The 6,057-nt window shown below is 41.2% G+C and overlaps 1 non-coding gene across 1 annotated transcript; it reads left to right on the forward strand.

Annotated features, from left to right (window-relative positions):
- The first annotated feature begins 5,363 nt into the window (after positions 1 to 5,363).
- Positions 5,364 to 5,527, forward strand: LOC137435900 (U1 spliceosomal RNA). Its single transcript, XR_010986193.1, has one exon. It is a non-coding gene; the product is annotated as a U1 spliceosomal RNA (small nuclear RNA).
- Positions 5,528 to 6,057: the final 530 nt, after the last annotated feature.

Consider the following 6,057-nt stretch of genomic DNA (forward strand, 5'->3'; position numbering starts at 1 on the left):
TATAGGAAAAAGGTGGGCAGTTGATTCAAATTCAGTCTGAACATGAAAAGGACATTTGGTCGAAAATATATTTAATTTCAGTGTATTCATCTTGGCAAATAAAGGATTTCAATGGTTACAGTAACCAGTACCAGCAACGATGCGAATTGCTTTCTTTTGTAGTAACACATTAGTATTGATATTGCATTTAGAATTGGCCCAAATCATATTACAATATGATATGTGGGGTGGTATTAGAAAATCATACAATGTGAATAAAATACATATTAAGAGGGCAATAATATTTAAATTTACAGAGTATGCCAATACTGCGTGAGATTGAAGCAGATACAGTACCTTCAGAAAGTATTCACACCCCTTGACTTTTTGTACACCGCTCCTTTCCTATTCCATCTCCAGACGCTGCATGACGTCATCGCCAGGCACAGAAGGGCACCCAGCAATGATGCATGCTGAAAGGGAGTACATACTCAGTTTACACTCCGTTTGTTTGTTTGTTTGTTTTCTTTCTTGTTGTCTTTCTTGTTTCTTTGTCTGGGCGATATCTCAACCATCCTTTGAGCTAGGAAGCTGAAATTTGGCCACAATAGTGAGCATGTGATTTGGCAAAACAGTATTTTATATTTTTTGATTAATTAATTCATTGATTAATTATCGATTTATTAAGTCCTTATTAATTTTCGTTCTCACCTGGGAAATCTCAGGCACCTTTTGAGCTGGGTAGCTGATATTTGGACACGGCAGTGACCAAGTGATTTGGCTATAAAGGGCATTTTTTATTTCTTGATTTATTGATTAATCAATTAGTCGATTAATTATTTATTGATTATGGATGAACCAATTATTTAATTTTCCCAATGAATGAATTATTTAATTAATTTTCAAAAAGTTACAGCTTCAGATGAAACACTGGTGGTTTAGGTATGCTATTAGCCAATTGATTAAGAAATTAATTATTTAATGATTATTATGTATTTATTTTAATTATGCAATTGATCAATAAATTATTGTACACCTCTCCCTCCCAATACAGTCTCCATGTGCTGCATGGTGGCATCGCCGGCTGCCTGTGGCGCCCTGGCAATGCCGTGTGCTGGAGGATATGTTATTTATTTATTCGGCATGGGGGAGGTGTACTTTGAATGTATCTGCACTTTTTTCACATACTGATGTGTTCCAGCCTGAATTAAAAATGGATTAAATTGAGATTTTTCATCACTGATCTACACATAATACCCCATTTTGTCAAAGTGGATATTTCTTCGAACCTTTTACAAAATAATTAAAACTAAAATACAGAAATATGTAATTTACATTAGTATTCAACCCCCTGAGTGAATACCTCGTAGAAGCGCCTTTGGCAGCGATTATAGCTTCAAGTCCTCTTGTGTATGTCTGTATCAGCTTTGCACATCTGGATTTGGGGAGTTTCTCCCATTCTTCCTTGCAGATTTGCTCAAGCTCTGTCAAGTTAGATGGGAAAAGTCAGTGTACAGCAATCTTCAAGTCTTTCCATAGATTGTCAATGGGACTCACGTCTGGGATTTGGCTGAGCAACTCAAGGACTTTCACGTTCTTGTTCTGTAGCCATTCCAGTGTTGCTTTGGCTGTATGTTAGGAGTCATTGTCGTGTTGGAATGTAAATCTTTGCCGCAGTTAAGAATCTTTTGCACTCTGAAGCAGATTGGCTCCATTCATTGTTCCCTCTATCTTTACAAGTCACCCAGTCCCTGCCAATGAAAAGCGTCCCCATAGCATGATGCTGCCACCACCATGCTTCACGGTAGGGATGATGTTAGATGGGTGTTGAACTGTGCTTGGTTTCAGCCAGACGTGGCACTTTGCATTCACACCAAAGAGTTCAATTTTTGTCTCGTCAGACCACAGAATCTTTTGCGTCATGCTATCAGTTTTTCAGGTGCCTTTTTGCAAACTCCAGGTGTGCTGTCATGTGTCTTTTTCTCAGGAGTGGCTTTCGTCTGGCCACTCTCCCATAAAGCCTAGATTGGTGAAGTGCTGCAGAGACTGTTGGCCTTCTGGCAGGTTCTCCCATGTTAGCTGAGAAATTCTGTAGTTCTGTCACAGTGGTTATTGGGTTATTGGTGACCTCCCTGACTAAGGTCCTTCTTTCCTGGTTGCTCAGTTTGGTCGGATGGCCAGCGCTACGAATTCTACTATAGTGGTTCGTGTGCATCCACTCGGCTGCTGGTTGCATCATTTTTCTGTGGGCGCATCTGCCGCTGATGCAATGCCTCTCTATAACCAGTTATCTGGTACTCATTTTGCCGACCTCGGAAGGATGACAGGCTGAGTCAACCCCACCTGGCATTAAATTAATTCAACGGGATTCTAACTCAGGACCTGAGGATCCCAAACCCACCTCCCTAACCATTAGGCCAACCAACACCAGGTGATATGTTAAGAATGATTCAGCGTCATCCCTCCCCTCCGAGTTTAGCAATCTTCACGAGGACCTAATGTCATGCTAATGAGGTAATTAGGCAACAAAACTATGGTTAAAATAACTCTGGTGTCCCAAACTCAGGACTGTAAAGTAAGGGTAGTGTTCAGAACTAAACTTCTCCCTCGAACCTGAATTAATTTTTTTTTTTTTTTTATACCTGGGAATTATTTGATTTCTAGAGAAGAGGAGGACGAGAGTGATGATGGCAATGATTGTGACAGACACACACTTGCCGACTCCCAGCTGCTTCAGCTATTTTACAGAAAAACAGAAGTCGAGGACTTTGGAATTAGATATCAATGTGAATGTAAATATACGAAAGAACTGTAATTATAGATAATTACCTCAGCCACTAAAGGTGGATGGAGGTTATGTTGTCTGTCTGTTTGTCCGTTTGTTTGTGAACAAGATATCTCAAAAAGTTGTGGACGGATTCGGACGAAATTTGGCAGAGATGTAGCGTATCTGACAAGGACGAAATGAATAGATTTTGGTGAAGATCCAGATTCGGATCCGGCTACTAGAATTTTAAAGTGATTCTTCACCATTGGGAGATGGGGCCAAAAACTATATCTCGAAAGGTTGTGGACGGATTTGGACGAAACTTTGTGGACCGGTTGTGTTTGTGACAAGAACGATTCCATTAGATTTTGGTGAAGATCCGGATGGGGTTAGTATAATTTTTTCAGGGATTCTTCACCATTGGGAGATAGGGCCAAAAACGATACAACGCAGGATATCTCAAAAGGTTATGGACGGATGATTTCGATTAAATGTGATTCTGTATTGTGATTTTCTGGTCTACTCTGTGATACAAATCGTAAACTGTTCACCTGGCAGAGGTATGCTTTCTACTGAGTGCCGTTCTAGTACAATTAAACTTGCAAAAAAACTGCCTCTTTTTGTATCTACTTGATATTAACGCGATAACTTTGCCCCCTGTGGTTATGTCATGTGCCATATGGTAATATACTGTACCGTATAACCCACTTTAAGATACCACGGTGTCCTTCATGAAGAGTAGGCGATTTATTGACGAGGAGTTTCCAATGACGTCACTTCCTTGTGAGTCGTTGCCCCTCCCCTCCCTCTTTTGACCCCCCACCCCGCCCAATCTGACGTCATGGAAACTGGTCAATTCCTGGCACCAAGTACAAATATGTACAAATTAGAAATTCATGCTCTAACCTGCAGAGGTAACTGCATCAGTGGCACAGCCGCACACCTAAATTTGAAAATTAAAATTGAATTAAAATTGACATATTTAAGTCACGATTAGATACTCTTGGTATTTCTTTCATCAGTGAATAGCATATAACTGTCTCCCACATGGCTGAGCTACAATCACTGGAATACAAAGAAATACACCTTGTTTAAATTCCAAAGAAATCAAGTGGAATGTGCTTTGTCCTTCTGCGAGAAATTCTGTTATTATGAGCCAGTCTATCATATCGACTTATTGACCGTCATGGCTGATGTCGCACTCAAGAAAAATGCCAAAGTGAAATAATCTTTGTTGTGTTCATGATGTAAGAGGCTTCCATCTTCGCTAGTAAATGGAGTAAACTCAGAAATACAAAATATTAATCTGCGCATCAACTTTTTCCCTTTATGACATTAATATGATTTTCAACATCAATATTAACGTATTCATAATTCTGTGCAGGATTTTGTCATTTACTACTTAATGTAATTATACTCTCAATGACGGCTCAAGATGCCAATATGAAGAGATGTCATTTTTCAGATGTGCTCAGAATTACTCATGACATTGACCTTGGATTTCCCAAACATACATTACAGCACTGTCACCCAAACATTTATAAAGTGGTTTTTTAATGCATATGCAAAGAAATCCCACAACAAGAACAAAATAATTTTTTGCTCAAACTTCATTGCAGGTTAACCTGGGCTTACCTTTAAGGCCTCTGCTCTATGCACCAAATCACTCGCCAATGCAAGCTCAGGAGTTCCCCTCCCCTTCCCACACCTCCTGCCCCCAAGCCCTCTCCCTCCCACACTTCTCCCTGCTCTCAAATGTTGTGGTTGTGTGCTTCCCCTTCTCTCCCCATCTTGTCTTCCGCTCCCTCTTTTTGTATATTTTGTTTGTCTGGTTGATTTGTTTGTGAAATAAATGTTAGCTCTTTCACAAGCCTCGATTCAGCATTCAAAAAGAAAAAAGAAAAAAAAAAAGGCCTTCCAGTACATCAGTTAATACTTCTGGACAAACGACATGCAATTGTTCAAAGTCGTTCAGCAACTAAATGATTAATTAGTAAGATTTCCTGAAAATGATTGGCAGGTGTGATCTGCATGAGCATTCCAAGCTGTTAACATAGTATTGAAAATGTAACCGCTGTGATTCAGTTCCATACCAAAAATTTAAATAACCAATTATACAAACTTCCACAAGAGATGGTGGAGTTACGAACTTTAAACAAGTGCTCATTTTTGTGAAAAATTATAATTATTAATTTTCAGTGTCATAAATCATAATCTTATGATGATCTTGACCGTTTAATACCAAAGACAAGTTATCATAGTAATGATAGGCAGCGCATGCTAATTATATACAAATATACGTTTGCAATTATTTTTGATTAATTCACCCTTTTGCTGCTATAGTAACGCTAAATTGGAAACCCATCACAGGCATTTCTTCACACTTTAATAAACGCATGTCTGTCTCTCTCTCTCTCTCTCTGGGCTCTCTCTCTCTCTCTGGGCTCTCTCTCTCTCTCTGGGCTCTCTCTCTCTCTCTCTCTGGGCTCTCTCTCTCTCTCTCTCTCTGGGCTCTCTCTCTCTCTCTCTCTCTCTGGGCTCTCTCTCTCTCTGGGCTCTCTCTCTCTCTCTCTCTCTCACTCTCACTCTCACTCTCTCACTTACCTTCACTTCTCTTATACTTACCTCGCAGGAGAAATACTGTGATCAATCAGGCAGTGTTCTCAGGACGAGGCCGACCCATTGCACTCCGGGTGGGTTGACCCCTACGATTTCCCCAAATGTGGGATTATCGACTGTACAATTTGTGGTAGTTGGGGGCTGCGTTCTCTCTTTCTCTCTCTCTCTCTCTCTGGGTTCTCTCTCTCTCTCTGGGCTCTCTCTCTCTCTCTCTCTCTCTCTCTCTCCCTCTCTCGCGCCCCCTGCTGGCCGTTCGTGTGTTGGGCGTGGCGTCATGGCGGCTGTGAGCAACTGCTCTGTGGTGCAGTGAGTTCTTTGCGAGTTTTCCTTCTCTCCTGCCCTCCCCTGCCCCCCCCCCTCCCTCTCCTTCCTATCCTGTGTACTTTGGCATTTTGTTTACATCCGTTCTACACCTTTGTCTTCGAGAGAGAGAGGATTGAGAGCGGGCCCGTTTTGGGTGCGGCCTACTGGCTTTCGACGGCGCTTTGTAAGACCTTTGTGTGCTTATAATGCACGTTTATTATTTACTTTAGTTCGGTTATTTAGGTTTGATACCCTCTTGTCCGGTCCGGACAAGGGGGGAGGGGAGGAATTTGATCTTTTAGTTGGTCGAGTTAGAATGGCGGGCGAACGTTTCCGCATTGATACGTACGAATCGCTAACTCGTAAACACGGGCTAGCTTGTGTTCCTC

This window comes from Myxine glutinosa, chromosome 9, assembly GCF_964187855.1.
Source record: "Myxine glutinosa chromosome 9, kmMyxGlut1.1, whole genome shotgun sequence".
Taxonomy (NCBI): Eukaryota; Metazoa; Chordata; class Myxini; order Myxiniformes; family Myxinidae; genus Myxine; species Myxine glutinosa.